This window comes from Cynocephalus volans, chromosome 4 (assembly GCF_027409185.1).
Source record: "Cynocephalus volans isolate mCynVol1 chromosome 4, mCynVol1.pri, whole genome shotgun sequence".
Taxonomy (NCBI): domain Eukaryota; kingdom Metazoa; phylum Chordata; class Mammalia; order Dermoptera; family Cynocephalidae; genus Cynocephalus; species Cynocephalus volans.
Window position 1 is genome coordinate 155,025,237 of NC_084463.1, and position 17,564 is coordinate 155,042,800.

The window sequence follows — 17,564 nt, forward strand, 5'->3', positions numbered from 1 at the left end:
GGAGGGGGGAGAGGGAGGAGGGAGGGAGGTTTTGGTAATGGGCCACAATAATCAACCACATTGTATATCGACAAAATAAAATTAAATTAAATTTTTTAAAAAAAGAAGCCCCTGGGGATGAGAGCCCTCAGCAGTGATCCAAGGTGCCAAAAACTGAGAGTGTTCAATCTGCTTGCTCCTTCTTTACCTGTGGGAATTTCTAATTCTCTGTTACAGCTAATCCCAAGCTACCAAAGACCTTCCTTCTTTCTACACTCTGCTAAAAATCTTCCTTAAGCACATTCTTTCACTTTTCTGCTTTAGTAAATACAGCAAAATAAGTAACAATAATAACAATAGAGAGCATTTACTGAGAGCTTACTGTGCACCAGGCACCTAGAATACGTGCTTCACATCCATTATCTTATTTTATCCCCCAGCAACCCTGGAGCGTAGGTGTGATTATGATCCTCATCCATAAATGAATAAACTGAGACAAGGACAAATAACTTGCCTGAGGTCACACAAACAATAAGTAGTGAGACCAGGCTTTGAACTCAAGGTCTGATTCCAGAGCCTGTGCTTCTGAAGCTTATTTTGGGTACTTAGGCATTTTGGGTATTTTTGGCAGCCAGCCTCCAGTGATCCCCGTCTCCTCATATTCACAACATGATGTTCTCTTCCATCCATGGTCAACCAGGGTTACTCTGTGTGGCCAACAGAATACCACCCGAAGGATGGTGAATCATTTCTGAGATTAGGTTATAAAAGTCACTGAGGCTTCTGTCTTGGGCATTTTCTCTCTCATTCAGATCATCTGTTCTGGGGGAAGCCAGTTGTGAAGAGCCCCTTGGAGAGGCCCACCCACATGGTGAGGATCTGAGGACTATTACCAGGATCCACATTAATGGCCTTGGACATGAATCCTTCAGTGTGGTCAAGCCACAAGATGACTGTAGACCTGACTGACATTTCATCTGCAATCTCATGAGAGATCGTGAGCCAGAACCAACCAACTAAGCTGTTCCGGCTTTCCTCATCTTTGGAAACTGAAAAAACCAATTTTTATTGTTTTAAGCCACTAAGTCTGGTGTCATTAGTTGCGCAGCCATAGATAACTTATGCAAAATTCCTGCAAAGTCTCAGGGTAATGTTCTAAGTATTAGTGCCTACTACACAGTAGTGCAGAGGTAGACTCAGAAGGTATGAGATATTTATGTTAGAATTCAGGGTGAAATAAAAACAGCTAACATTTACTGAAGAACATCTGGTATACTTCTAGGGTCTGGGTGGCAAAGCTCGTTTACTTAACCACTGCACTAAACTGCCCCTGTAAATTCTTGATCTCAGCAGTTTTTCTTGCCACTACGTGTCAGTTTAAAGTTAAATGTCAGGAAACAAATTCTGGCTAATTGAGGTTAACTGTTGGTTAACTGCAGGCAATGGACAGAATACAATCCTGCCTAGTCACAAGACAATTAGGGTCAACATTATTGAAAACAATTAAGTATTAAAGCTCCAAAGTCCTAGAAATCACCTAAATCAGTGGGTCTGTTTAATATTGTTACATGCAGTGCAGAACGGGCCTACTTTCAAAAACACTTGAGGTAGCAAGTGCTCCCATTTCACTGATGAAAGACTGAACATACTGGAGTATAAGTGCTTTTAAAGACTCCACCATTGCTCCAGAAAGGCACAGAGGCTGGCATTGAAAGACACCAAGCTGGTATCTTTTCTCTATACAATGTTACTTCCTGTTATAGTTTAAAATAAAAGCAAAACAAAAACAAATAACATCTATGCATTATCTAGAAAACTGCACATGTTCTGTTTTTGGGATTTTTTTCTTTTTTTTGAAAAAAAAAGACTTTGAAAATATTTACTCTGAAGAAAATACTTGGCCCTTTTAAAAACTAAAAATGTGTGAAAGTGATGAAATCCTTTTAGTTATTGATGGATTAGTACATTGAACATTGAACCCAAAAAATATATATAATCAATTATGACTCAATTATTTTTTTTAAATAAATAAATGAATAATAAAAATGTTCGAAAGTGATGAAATCCTCTTAGTTATTGATGGATTAGTAGATAATTGGGAGTAAGCCTAGAAAATTATCCTTGTATTACTTGGACTTTGATATGGATTGAATTGCACTCCCCCAGTTTTACATATTAAAGTTTAACCCCAGGGCTGGCCCGTGGCTCACTTGGCAGAGTGTGGTGCTGATAACACCAAGGCCATGGGTTTGGATCCCTATATAGGGATGGCCAGTTGGCTCACTTGGGAGAGTGTGGTGCTGACAACACCAAGTCAAGGGTTAAGATCCCCTTACCAGTCATCTTTTAAAAAAAAGAAAGAAAGAAAAAAAGAAGTTTAATCCCCACTGACAGTATTAAGAGGGTGAAAAATCCTAATATGGTAATTGAAAGATGGGGCCTTAATGAGGTGATTAGATTGTGAGGACTGTGTCCTTGTAAATGGATTAATCCATTGATGGGTGGTCATGGGCATGGTTCTGATGGCTCTTAAAGGAGACCGTGTGAGAGGTACTCTCTCTTTCTCTCTCTCTCTCTGCTTCTATCATTTCACCCTGTGATAACCTGCATCGCTGTAGAGTTAGCATCAAGAAAAGGCCCTCACCAGATATTTTCTCTGGACTTTGGACTTCCCAGCCTGTGAAACCATAAGCAATAAATATTGTTTCTTAGCAAATTACTCAGTTTCAGGTATTCTTGTTATAAGCAACAGAAACAGACTGATACAGGCTTCAAAGGAAAGAGCATAGGAGGAAAGTTAGCTAAGAAGAGGTTCTGTTCTGAAGAGGAAATGAGAGGTGAAGGACGGCGAGATTTGGGAGCCAAGTGGTTAACAGCAGGACCCGATGTTGGCCTCAATATGGGTACAATTTAGAAGGAGGGAGTACAAAGTTGTGCCAAAGTTAGACACAGCTGGACATGAGATAAAGCAATGAAACAGATTTTATCAAGTTACTACTGACAGTAACGGAAAGAGCGGAGCTCACTTCTGCTTTTCAGCAGAGGTGATTTGGGCATTTTAATGGGAGAATGAGGGACAGGAGAGAGGCTCAGGAGAGTCAGAGAAGTGGAAAAGTACAAAAGGTTGGTCACTGTGAACTCAACAAAGCCAGCTGTGTCTGCTGGCTAGCCATTATCAAGGTTAGGATTCTGTCCTCCCTCAGAGACGAGCAGACAGAGACCCTCTCCCTCCTAATGATTACATTTGTCTCCAAGGAATGGCTCTCAGGTCCTTGTGAAAGTCACTTCTGTGTTTATACATACTCAGAATCATAAGCCCTTTTTAATAAATGCTCTAAGAAAGGGAGGTCAGGGGCCTATCATCAGGGTTTGGGTGGAGCAGTAAATTCTCCTGGCAGCATTGAGCTTTCTCAGGTGAGTATTTTAATGGGGGGCTGCGGTCATCCCAGGGACATGGCTTTATGCTGCTAGAAGCCATGCGAGTGTTTAGTCTAGTGCAGGGTTTAGACAGAGTTATGTGCTGAGAGTTCGGCAGTTCTCAAGAGCATGAGGAAATTTGGGAGGAAGTGGAGGGGTGTTTATTGTCCTAACTGTGATGACAATTTTACAGACATAAACATATATGTGTCAATATTCATCAAATTGCACCCTTTAAATATGTGCAGTTTATTATATGTAAGTTACATCTCAACAAAGCTGATTTAAAAAAAAGAAAAAGGAAACTGCAAGGGGCAATTTCATTTAAACAGTTGAAAAAACCATGATATCCAGATGCTTGTCGACACCCAATGTAGTACTTATTTTAAACGTTCTGTATAAAACAAAGTGGGAAGCAGGGGGAAAAGAGTTGAATTAAGATTTATAGAAAGTGAAGTTTGGTAATAAAAGTTTCAAAAAGAATGTGTTTCTTTACATTATGCTCTAAAGTGTTTTATCCTTTAACATATCTGCTTTTTTGAAAATTAATAGATTTTATTTCTTAAAGCAGTTTTAAGTTTACAGAAAAATTAAACAAAAAGTATAGACAATTCCCATATATTCTCCCTCCCCTCCCCACCACAGTTTCCTCATTTTTAACATCTTTAATTAGTATAGTACATTAGTTAACAATTGGTGGACCAAAATTAATACATCATTATTAACTAAAGTTAATATTAGGGTTCACTCTTTGTGTTGTGTATTTCTACAGGTTTTGGTAAATGTATAATGTAGTGTATCCACAATTACAGTATCATACAGAATAGAGTCACTGTCCTAAAAATCCCGTGTTCCACCTGTTCGTCCATTTCCTGCCTCAGTCCCTACCTGTCCCCATACTTTTGCCTTTTTCAGAATGTACCATACGTGGAATCACACATATGTACCGTTCACACTGGCTCCTTTCACTCAGCACTAGGCATTTAAGATTCATCTATGTCTTTTCATGGCTTAAGTGCTCATTGCTATTATCACTAAATAATATTTCATTGTATGGAACTTACCAACTTTTTAAATGCTAGATTTGATTATAGGTGCAATTATTTCAAAAATATACACTTTACAGGAAAAGCATAAAAGTGCATTTTTTCCGGCATTTCCCAGATAATGTATGGAACACTAGATCTGTGAAATGTTAACTGGAGCTACATGAGGTGGGGAAACGTGGTTAGTGGTGAAACCAGGTTAAATTAAAAAGTCTCTTTACTTCCCTGAGAACTTTGTGAATTTTCAAGAGGGATGTAGAATACATGAAATTTTGCTATCATGAAATTTTTTAATAAGAATTTTGTGAACATACTGATTTATGTGCTTCGATTACACTGTTGGAAACCCACTCTTTGGTGTGCTCTGAGAGGACTCAAGAAACTTCATCCATTGGGGACAGTTCACTGAAGTGTGGGCATCCTCGCTCAAAAGGGAATAACCCTAAAAAATAACTCCCAAAGCATGACTCACATTCCTTCTGTTTTTAATGATGTGCTTTCTATAACAAAAGTTCTTTCTCTCCAGGTGGTTAAAGAAGAAGAAACATGATTTATTGGAGTAGGGAAATTACACCAGGGTGAAAGTATTTATTTTTCAAGGTCTGACCCAGTCCCGAGAGCTCAGCTTGGTCTTATTTCTTCTCTTCTGTTTGGTGATACAGCAACTCTGCTGGGAAACCTCCTCATCAGGGTCACTGTGACCTGTGAGTCCTGCCCTCACACCCCATGTACTTCCTGCTCCGCAATCTCTCTGTCTTGGACATCTGCTTCTTCTCCATCACTGCTCTGAAGGTCCTAGTTGACCTTCTCTCAGGGAGAAATACCACGTCCTTCAGTGGTTGCTTCACGCAGATCCTTTCATCTCCTCGATGGCACAGATATGTTTTCTCTCTGTGTGATGACGTTTGATCGCTATGTGGCCATCTCCAAGCCCCTGCGCCATGTGACCATCATGAGTAGGGGGCGATGCCCGGCCCTCATTGTGGCCACCTGGGTGGGGGGCTTTGTCCACTCCATTGTCCAGATTTTCTTGATGCTCACAGTCCTGTTCTGTGTACCTAACGTTGTTGATGGCTTCTACTGTGATGTCCCCCAGGTCCTCAAACTCACCTGTACTGACACTTTTGCTTTTGAGGTCTTGATGATTTCCAGTAATGGCTTGATCTCCACACTGTGGTTCATCTTCCTCCTTGTGTCCTACACAGTCATCTTGATGATGCTGAGGCCTCAGGCAAGGGAAGGAATGAGGAAAGCCATCTCCACCTGCACCTCCCACATCGCTGTGGTGACCCTATGTTTTGTGCCCTGCTTCTATGTCTATGCCCAGCCCTTCACTGCCCTCCCCATGGACAGAGCTGTCTCCACCACTTTCATGGTCATTGTCCCTGTCCTGAACCTCATTGTCTACACTCTAAGGAACCAGGAGATGATATCAGCCATGAGGAGATTGAAGAACAGACTTGGACCTTCTGAAAAGGAAAAGATGCTATACAGTCCAGACTGGAAAGTCAGAACTGAAAAATACTTTCTCATACCACAGTAGAGGCCCCAATCAATAGACCATCTTGAGGCCAAAGATTTATATTTGTCCTACAGCTGAGTCCTCTCCCAAGGTTCTCCAGAGACAATCGTCTCTGCAAGGTTTTCTCATAGTGAGGTTGATGGCAACTTAGTCTCAGACCTGTAAATTCTCAGCAATTAAAGGTGGTCTAATGCTTATGTCACTTAAACACTTCATTTTACAGGGGAGAAAATGGAATCTAAGAGGATATTATCTCTCAATTCTTGAGTCATGGCCATACCATTTGTTGCCCAAGCGATAATGAGTAAAATGAGCTCCAGGGACCAGGAGTCAAGTCTGTAGAATCTAGCCACCTCTCCCTATGTGGAAATACGTTTTCCATTGGTAATCTTGGGGGGCTCAGGTTCCATTTTTCTAAGGAAGCCTGTGGATTTCCTTTGCAGAAGCTTAGTGAAGCTTCATGTTTCATCAAAGCTTTCCCAGGTAATTAACGGCAGAGGCAAGGCTAGATCTGAGATATCTGCCCCTCAGCAAAGTGCATGTTTTACTTCTTCTGCTGCTTCACATAGGACTTGGTGGAGTCTAAAACAAGCCCATCTATAAAAAATTTCTCCTGTATTGTAGTGTCATGGAAGGCACTTCATTGTCCTCACCTAACCAAAGAATACAGACCGCAGGACATCAGGTCCTTCTAAGAATCTCAATGTCTCTTTATAGGCATCCTGAGCAGCCCTCCAGGGAGAAAGGAATCCTGTCCTGCCCACATCTCTAAAACATGCCTGACTCACAAGAAGCAAAGGCTTGAGGAAAAAACTGATTTTTCATCCTTCAGGGACTGATTAGTGAGAAGATTACAAATCAGTCCATTCCAAATTCCTCCTCATTCTTCTTTTTAGCATGCTCTTTGGCAACTGCTCTTTAATCTAAGGGAATAAAAACAAGATTAAATTCCAGTTAGTTTTCTGGTAACCTATTTGTCAAGCAAATAGTTGAAATTGGTAATTAACTAAATTTTGGGGGGGGTGGCAGCTGGCCCGTACATTATCAACTAAACTTTCGACTGGATACATTGATTAATCTGCAACATCCCAGCCTTCTCTCCCATGCAATCTGTTATGTGCATGCGGTTGGAATAATTTAAGGGAAGTGAGGAGACATTTGCATAGTGTGGTTTAGGATAAAACACAAGCAAGGGAAAGCTGCTCTAAAACATGGTCTGTCTAACCAGCTATATCACTGCGTACTGCTTCTCCCCTGGTGCTGGCATGAAATTCCTGCTCTTCGAATGTTTCATAAATTAGACACAGTTCATGTAAGACATGCTAGGTAAAATGCCACAATTTCACAAACTAGATACAGCTGCAGAAGGTTATGACACTGAGCATACATGGTGTTAGTGGAAGGAGTAATCTCTAAATTCATTCTCAGTAGTACTTCCCAAAGGATTAATTTCAGATGGTCTAGGTGACTTGTGGAAGGCCCCAGGTGTCAACCCAGAGTGAAGGGAGGCTGGCCAGTTAACTCAGTTGATTACAGAATGGTGCTGCTAACACCAAGGTCGAGGGTTCAATCCCTGTGCCTGCCAGTCACCAAAACAAACAAACAAAAATCCCAGAGTGAAGGAGATGTAGAAAAGGAAAGCTTCAGTGGATGGACCTGATGGGGGTAAATCTAAATCTAAGGCTGGGGTGTCCTTGCTGAGGGACCCCAGAAGGATGAAACTTTTCAGGAGGCAAAGCACAGAGACACTGTTGACAGAAGTCACATTTGCTTAAGTCTGATCCTGGGCATATGGCTGCTTTACAACAATTGAAAGATCTTTTTAAAATCTGCATTTTCGCCAACCCGTGGCTCACTCGGGAGAGTGCGGCACTGGGAGCGCAGCAGCACTCCTGCCGCGGGTTTGGATCCTATATAGGGATGGCCAGTGCGCTCACTGGCTGAGCGCAGCACAGGCGACGCCAAGCCAAGGGTTGTGATCCCCTTACTGGTCACACAAAAAAAAAAAAAAAAAAAATCTGTATTTTCTTCTTTCTAGTGGTTGTTATTTCTTAGAATTAAAATCATTTATTACACTTCTGACTCATCCTTGAATTTTGTATCTATTTACCCATGTAACTAAAATTTCAAAAACAATTCAAACTTCTCTTTGACCCAAGGAGGTATATATATATGAGGGTACCTCAAAAAGTTTATGGAAAGATTCATATTATTTTAATTTTATTTTTTAAACAACTTTCTTAAGTACCCGTGTGTGTATGTATATACACATATATGGGTTCTGTGTAGATATGTTCATTTTTACATATATACATTATATGAGAACATATATAGAATATATTTAATTTTTAAAATATGCACATACTTTCTTTTTTTTTTTGGCAACTGACCAGTATAGGGATCTGAACCCTTGACCTTGATGTATGTTACAACACCATGTTCTAACCAACTGAGTTAACCATCTAGACCCATATATAAATTTTTCACTTTAAAACTATCCCAGGGTAAACACACGTACTGGATTCTCAAAACTACAGTACTTTGCATATAAACAGTACATATAAAAATACATTTCCACGTAGTTGATTTTCGTGTCCCTTTACCAATTCCTCCTTTTCCTCCCTCTCTCCCCGCTTCCCCACGTCAACATCATGTCTGTTCACTTGTCTTAGTAAGTTCAAGGAATTATTGTGATTGTTGTGTCTTCTTCTCCACGTTTGTTTGTGTATTTATTTATTTATTTTTATTAGCTCTCACAAATAAGTGAGAACATGCAGTATTTTCTCTTTTTGTGCCTGGATTATTTCACTTAATATAATTTTCCCGAAGTCCACCCATGTTGCTGAGAATGCTAAATAAAAAATAAAAATAAATATTAATTAATGAATTAATAATTTTAAAAATAAAAATAAAAATACATTTCCCATGAAAAGAGTTCCTTCATTTTCAAGATAAAAATGTGTTGCTTGACAACAATCTTTTTACTTACATATTCCGATACAGGATCATTTAAATTTTTGCTAAATTGTACAACATCTCCCACACTGGGAGGCTGAATTTCTAAAACGTTTTCTCTTGTATGAGTGGTGTCTACTGAGTAAAATGGTTTGTATTTCTTCTTACCACTAGAGGGAGCCATTCCTTTTCCGTGTTTCTCCCTTTGACAGACGTTTAATAATTTAAGATTTTTATTTCCGGATATGAAACTTCTAAACTCTATCACATTTGTATTCTCTCCCAAAAACTTCAGATCTGTTTCTTAGGAATACAAACTTCTTGGGCTGGCTAGTTAGCTCAGTTGGCTAGAGTACAGCCTTATCACACCAAGGTCATGGGTTCAGATCCCTGTGCCAACCAGCCGCCAAAAAAAAGCAACAAACAGGAATAGAAACTGCTTTACACATGAGCTCTTACGCTCTGTAGTCATTTCCCTGAGGTGCTTCTGGTGCAGTTCTCCTAGGGCATCATACACACTCCAGGGCCAGTGGAGAACCATGACCAATACAGTCATTATGTCAAATCCTGCTGGTCATAGCCAGGATGAGGTGCATGTTGTCAGGCTTCCAGAAGGCAATCATTGATCTGTCTTCTGTGCCTACGGCTTTCCCTTTTCCAGAAAGTCATATGAATGCAATCATATAGCTCATAGCTTTGTGTATATGGCTTATTTCACTTAACATAATGTTTTTGAAGTTAATCCATGTTGTTGCAAATGTCAAAAATTCACTCCTTTTTATTGTTGAGTAGTATTCAATTGCATGGCTGTACCACCGTTTATTTATCTATTCACCTGTTGATGACTTTTGGTTTGTTTCCAGTTTTTGGAAATCATAGAGTCGACATAAACATTTACAACAGATCTTTGCATAAACACGTGCTTTCATTTCTCTTGGATAAATACCTAGAAGTGAAGTGCTGGGTCCACCTCTAGTGGTAGTGTTTTTACTTTTATAAGAAACTTCTAAACTCTTTTCCTAAGTGACCGTGCCATTTGCATTCCCACAAGCAATGTATATGAGTGTTAGTTACTCCACATCCTTGCCAGCACTTGGTATTAATTTTGTTTTTGTTTTTGTGTTTTAACTATTCTAGCAGATGTATAGTGGTATTTTATTGTAATTTTAGTGCACTTTGTTTTTAACATTTACCTATACATATTTTGTACAGTGTGTTATTTCATTACATTCATACTGCACAATGATTCACTTAGGTTAGATGGAAAAGTTTTGTACCATTAGTCCACCACTTCTCCTCCCCCACTCCCACCCCTCCCTGCCTGGCCTCTGGTAATCATCATTCTATGAGAACCACATTTTTTGTTTGTTTTTTAGATTGTACATATGAGTGAGATCGTGTGGTATTTGTCTTTCTGTGCCTGACTTACTTCACTTAACATGATGGCTTCTAATTTCATCCATGTTGCTGCAAATGATAGTATATCATTTCTTTTTATAGACTAATAGTATCCAATTGTGTATATATAGCAGAGTTTTTTTTAATCCATTCATCTATTCATGGGCAATATGTCAATTCCATCTCTCGGCTATTGTGAATAGTGCAGCAATGAACATGGGGATGCAGGTGTCTTTTTGATACATTGATTTCATTTTCTTTTGGTAAATACCCAGTAGTGGGTTACCTGGGTTGTAAGGTAGATCTATTTTTAGTCCTCCGAGGAACCTCCATACTATTTTCCACAATGTCTGTACCAATTAACATTCTCACCAGCAATGTAGGAGAGCTCCCTTTTCTCCACATCCTCACCAGCACTGGCTATTTCCTGTCTTATTGATAATAGCAATTCTAACTGGTTGAGGTGAAAGCTCACTGAGGTTTTAATTTGCACTTTCCTGATCACTAGTGATTTTGAACATTTTTCATGTGCTTGTTGACCATTTGTATGTCTTCTTTTGAGAAATGTCTGTTCAGGTCCTTTGCCCATTTTTTAATTGGGTTATTTGGTTTTTGGCTGTTGAATTGTTTGAGTTCCTTGTATATTCTGGATATTAGCCCCTTGTCTGATGTGTACCTTGCAAACACTTAGTCCCATTCAGTAGATTGTTTCTTCACTTTGTCCTTTGCTGCACAGAAGCTTTTTAGTTTGATGAAGTCCCATTCTTGTATTTTTGCTTTAGTTGCCTGTGCCTTTGTGATTTCACTTAAAAAAGCAATCCCCACTCCCATTTCGTGTAGTGTTTCCCCTATGTTTTATTCTAGCAGTTTTATAGTTTTGAGACTTAAATTTAGGTCTTTAACTCATTTTGAGTTGATTTTTGCGTATGGTGAGAGACAAGGGACTACTTTCAATCTTCTGTATGTGGATATCCAGTTTCCCCAGCCCATGTATTTAAGAGGCTGTCCTTTCCCCACCATATATTCTTGGCACCTTTGTCAAAAATCAGTAGGCTGTTAAGTGCATGGGTTTATTTCTAGGCTCTCTATTCTGTTCTGTTGGTCTGTCTATTTTTATGCCAGTACCATGCTGTGGTAGTTACTAAAGCTTTATAATATATTTTAAGTCAAGAAGTGTGATGCTTCCCACTTTGTTCTTTTTGTTCAAGATTGCTTTAGCTATAAGGGGTTTTTTGTGGTTCCATACAAATTTTAAGATCGTTTTTCCTATTTCTGTGAAAAATGTGATTGGTATTTTGATAGGGATTGCGTTGAATGTGTAGATTGCTTTGAGTAATATGATTGTTTTAATCGTGTTAATTCTTCCAATCCAAGAACACGGATATCATTCCACTTGTTTGCTCTTCAATTTTTTTTACGAATGGTTTATAGTTTTCATTGTAGTCTTTCACCTCCTTAGTTAAATTTACTTCTAGGTATTTCGTTTTTCTTTTTTCTTTTTTCTTTTCTTTTCTTTTTTTTTTTTTTTTTTTTTTTTGATAGCTCTTGTGAATGGGATTAATTTCTTGATTTCTTCTTCAGCTATTTCATTATTGCCATATAAGAAAGCTATTGATTTTTGTGTGTTGATTTTGTATTCTGTCACTAGACTGAATTCATTTATTACTTCTAGCAATTTTTGGTGGCATCTTTAGGGTTTTCTTTGCATAGGATCATCTCATCTGCTAACAAGGACAGTTTCACTTCCTTCTTTCCAATTTGGATGCCCTTTATTTCTCCTTCTTGCCTTATTGCACTTTCTAGAACTTCTAGTACTATGTTGAATAAGAGTGGGAAAAGTGGGCATCCTTGTCGTATTCCTGATCTTGAGGAAAATCCTCCAATTTTTGTCCTTTCAGTATGATATTAGCTGTGGGTTTGTCATATATGGCCTTTTATTATGTTGAGGTTCATTCCTTTCATACTTAATTTGTTGAGTGTTTTTTATCACAAAGGGTGTTGGATTTTATCATATGCTTTCTCTGCATCTATTGAAATGATCATGTTTTTTTTTTCCATCCTGTTTATGTGATGTATCACATTTATTGATTTGCATGTGTTAAACTATCCTTGCATCCCTAAGATGAATCCCACTTGATCATGGCGAGTGATCTTTTAAATGTGTTGTTAGACTGTTTGCTAGTATTTTTTGAGCATCTTTGCATCTACATTCATTAGGGATAGTGGTCTGTTGTTTTCTTTTTTGTTGTCATTGTGTCTTTTTCTGGTTTGGACATAAGGTTTATGTTGGCCTTGTAGAATGAGTATGCAAGTACTCCCTCCTCTTCAATTTTTTGGAACAGTTTGAAAAGAACTGGTATTAGTTCTTCTTTAAATATTTGGTAGAAATTGGCAGTGCTGCTATCAGGTCCTGGGGTTTTCTTTGTTAGGAGACTTTTTATCACTGCTTCAATCTCATTAGTTATTTGTTATCCATTTAGGTTTTCTAGTTCTTCATGATTCAACCTTGGTAAGTTGTATGTGTCCAAAAGTTTATCCACTTCTTCAAGGTTTTCAAGTTTGTTTGCATATAGTTGTTCATTGTAATCTCTTATATGATTCGTTGTATATCTGTGGTATCAGTTGTAATGTCTTCTTTTTCATTTCTGGTTTTCTTTATTTGTCCTCTTTTTCTTCATTAGTCTAGCTAAAGGTTTATTGATTTTGATTATCTTTTCAAAAAACCAAGTCTTTGTTTCATCAATATTTTGTATTTTTTTGTTATTTGTTTGGGTTTTTTTTAAATCTCTAATTCATTTATTTCTGCTCTGATCTTTGTTATTTCTCTCCTTTTACTGATTTGGGGTTTGATTTGTTTGTGTTTTTCCAGCTCCTTGAGGAATAATGTTAGGTTGTTTAAAGTTTTTCTTCTTTTTTTGATGTAGGAATTTGTTGCTATAAACTTCTCTCTTAGAACTGCTTTTGCTATATCCCATAGGTTCTGGCAGGTTGTGTTTTTATTTTCATTTGCCTCCAGTAATTTTTTAACTTCCTTTTTTATCTTCTTTGACCGATTTCTTGTTTAAGAGCATGTTGTTTAATTTCCATGTATTCATATAGTTTCTAGTGTCCCTTTTGTTCTTGCTTTCTACTTTTATTCTATTGTGCTCAAGAGAAGGTAGTTGATATGATTTCTATTTTTTAAATACATTGAGACTTGTTTTGTGACCTAACATATGGTCTATTCTAGAGCATGTTCCAGGTGCTGCTGAGAAAAATGCATATTCTATGGTTTAGTGTGTATTTTTCTAGTGACTAATAATGTTGAGCATCTTTTTATGGTCTTATTTGCCATCTGTAGATCTTCCTTGATAAACTGTCTGTTTAGATTTATGTCCTTTTTTATTGGATTGTTTGGGGGGGGGTTATCATTCCATGGTAAGAGTTAATAATCTGTGACTTGTCTTTTCCTTTAGCAGTGTTTTCAGAGGGAGCAGAAGTTTTTAATTTTTTTTTTTTTTTTTTTTTTTTTTTTTTGTCGTTTTTTCGTGACCGGCACTCAGCCAGTGAGTGCACCGGTCAGTCCTATATAGGATCCGAACCCGCGGCGGGAGCGTCGCCACGCTGCCAGCGCAGCACTCTACCAAGTGCGCCACAGGCTCGGCCCCAGAAGTTTTTAATTTTGATAAGGTCAAATTTACTAACTTTTTTAGTTTATGGATCATAAACTTAATCATCCTTTTAAGTCAATTTAGGAAAAATCCCCTTCCCCTTGATGTCTACTCTTAGTAATATTCCAGCCCCTGAACAGCACCCCCGCCCCCATTTGCTTCTTTGTATAAATATCCCCAGCTGTCTTCACACTCAGAGTTGAGCCAATCTGTTTTCCCTATTTCAATAATCTTGACACCCACTGCAATAGTCCTGAGTAAAGTTCTCCTTACCATTTTAACAAGTGCCAGAATAATATTTTTCTTTAACAATACCAGGGGATGGGGTAGGAGGGAAAGATATAAAAACAAACAGCAAGATACCCTAATGTCATGGGCCTTAACATCACAAAATTGAGGCCTTGAGGGAAGGAGTGATCAGTTCTACTGATGCTGGGGCTAAAGTCAAGAAAGCATTACAGAAAAAGTTGTGTTGAAGCTGTCATGAACGGGGAATAATTGGTCTTTAAAGATGACAGTGAGGAGGAGGAAGAGAAGAACACCAGAAAGGCACCGAGGGCTGGGGCACCAGGGTCAGGAGGAAATGAGGCAACAGACAGGCTGGAAAGGGAGACCAAGTCTCAGAGGGCTTTTGAAGGTAAGGGGAGTGGGGCCATGACATTCACATTTTAGAGAAGACACTCTGGTCACTTCATGAAGCATAGACTGTAGTACTGCAAGACTGGAAACAGGGACACGATTGGCAGTCCAGGGAACAGATGAAAGAGACCTCAATTATGTAGCAGAAGGAGAAGAAGTGGTTATAGATAAAAGATTCTGCAGGCTCTGGTGACTGTGTGAATGGTGGGAGAGGGAGAAACAGGATAGCTGCTTGGTGTGGTGGGTAGGCAATGATACCATTCTCCAAGAAGGGAAATTCTGAACGATCCCATGTTTGGGGGCAAAATTGCATGTTCAGTTTTGGACAACTTACACTATGGATTGAATTGTGTTCCCCCAAATTTCATATGTTGAAGTCCCAACTCCCCGTACCTCAGAATGTGCCCTATTTGGAGACACGATCTTTACAAAGGTAATCAAGTTAAAATGCAGTCACTAAGGTGGGCCCTGATAATTGATGTCCTCACAAAAAGGGGAAATTTGGACACAGAGATGCACATAAAGGAAAGACAATGTGAAAAGACATAAGGAGAAGACAACTATCTATGAGCCAAGAGGAGAGGCCTAGGAAACTGAGATTTGCTATGCTCAGCACTTAGTATTTTCTAAAAATGTCCCTAAGGAAAAGCCATATTGTCTGCCAAAACAACAATAATAATAATAGATGACATTTACTCAGTGTTCACTATGTGCAGGTTATTTGACATAGATACATGTAGCAATTCACTAATTCTTTTCAAGAATCATGTGAGCTATTATCCCCATTTTACAGAGGAGAAAACTGGCACACAGCAGTGAAGCAACTAGGCCAAGGTTATATGGCCCAGATTTGTTATGTACTGTGCTAAGGTCACACAACCGAGAGAAGAGAGCCAGACATTGAACCCCAGTTTGGCTCCAGTCTCTATGTTGAATCTCTACAGGCTACACCACACGGTTCCTTTTGTGAGACGGGACCTAACCCAACCTACAGAACACAGAAAAGCAAGAGGAATGGGTTTTACATGAGCCCAAGGAGTACAAGCAGGAAAGCCTAAGTCAGCAGAGCTTCTGGAAAGTTCTAATGAAAAGACATTGAGGAACATTTAACAAGAACAACCCGTTTAACTTCTGGAATCTGTGTGATTTTACCAAGCTGACAGATCTACACACACACACACCTCAGTCCTCCAGAGTGCTTTATAAAATCGTTTTTCAGAAGTCCATCTTCCCTATCTCAAGGCTTACCCAGTTATAAAAATTTCATATGGCCTAAAGACTTAAACATTAGAAAAATTTTAACTAAATAATAATCAAGAGAAAACATAGCATAATTTTTGGAACATAATTTTAAAATGGGGAAGTATTTTCTAAGCAGGAAATTTTAAAAGCCCTTCCACCTCAAAAAATAATTTTAAAAAAAGATGATGAATTTGACTATACAATTTTTTTAAAATTTCTGCATAGTACAGAATATCAAAAATATAATCAAAAGGTAAATAGTAAGTCTGGGAAGTACATTTGCAAAACATATCCTAAATCTAAATCTACAAAGAGCACCTAAAGATCAATAAGAAAACATTAACAACACACTGTAATGAAAATTGAACAAAAGGTGAAGAGATAGTTCGAAAGAAGGAAGGTAGGGAGGCAGGGAGGGAAGGAAGAAAGAAGAAGCTTTAAAGCACATGAAAAACACTCAACCTCACAATAAAAGACATAAATTAAAACATTTTCACCTTTCAGAGACTCAAAAGCCCATCAATACTTTTCATTTGGGAGACACTGAGAAAAAGCAAGCACTCTCATGTTAGTGGGAGTGTAATCTGTTACAAGCTCTCTGGAGTTTAAAGTAGTGATGTTCACAGAAACGACAGACAAGTGCATATGCTCAGCAATTCATTTTCTAAGACAAAACGGCAATACTCTGCTTACTGGGGGTGTTACTGTGTTCCCTCCCCGTCCAGTGGTGTAACCCTGGGCGATTATTTAACCCTCTCTGTGCTTACTCTTATCTGTAAAATGGCATAGATAATAACAGTCATCATGAACATATGTGGGTCCACTGAGATTCATGCTAGCCATATAAGAAGTGTCTATTCAAGATTTTGCTATTATGATTCTACCTATTGACTTGCCCAAAAACCAATAGACAAAAAAATCCACTACGGCATTGCCTGTAAGACTGGATACAATTTAACTGCCCATCAAATGGCACCGACTAATTTTGATATAACCAAACACTGGAAGTGAAAGGATGAGCAAAAACTTATGAACGAAATACAAAGATTTTCAGAATATTGTTGGTGGGAGGAGAGCAGTCCCTAGGACATGCTGCCTTTTGTACAAAAAGCATAAAGCAGCTTATAGAGTAAATGTTCACTCACACTGCAGAGTGACTAGAATATTTCTGGAGGGTCACCAAAGACACTTCCCACAGTTGAAAGATGGGGGAGACATCACTGTAGAACATGGAGACATTTTGAACTCTTTACCCTGTAAATGAAATTAATTTTTCAAAAAGTAATGTTAATTTAAATAACTAAGTGGACTTGGAGTTCATCAACAAAGTAGGAGCGAGGCCTTCGAGATGTTCCGCAGCTCCGCGGTGACGGCTTTTAAAGACAGTCGGAGGAGGTTCAGGAAGAGGAAGGCGGTAAGGGAAGGACCAGCACCCGGAAGCGGGACGGGCTGACCCGGAAGTCGGGAGGGCGCAGGCGCATAGGCGCGCACAGCCTCCGGCAAGGCAGAGTGATTTGCACCTCTGCAGAAACGCCGCGCGGGGGCAGCCGCGGACGGCGACTCGGCGTGGGGCGTCGGAAGGAACCGTGTCAGTGCTGCAGGGCTGGACGCGCCTCAGAGACCCCGGAGAAAGACCGTGTCTCAGCTTCCAGGAGCAAAATCCAAGATCTGGTTGTAAAATGTAACGACCGTTAAAAAAGAAGCAAACTAACCACA

At 39.1% G+C, this 17,564-nt stretch overlaps 1 pseudogene; it reads left to right on the plus strand.

The window, feature by feature from the left end:
- Positions 1 to 648: 648 nt before the first annotated feature.
- Positions 649 to 17,543, plus strand: LOC134376651 (olfactory receptor 4D11-like; annotated as a pseudogene).
- The last annotated feature ends 21 nt before the right edge of the window (positions 17,544 to 17,564 follow it).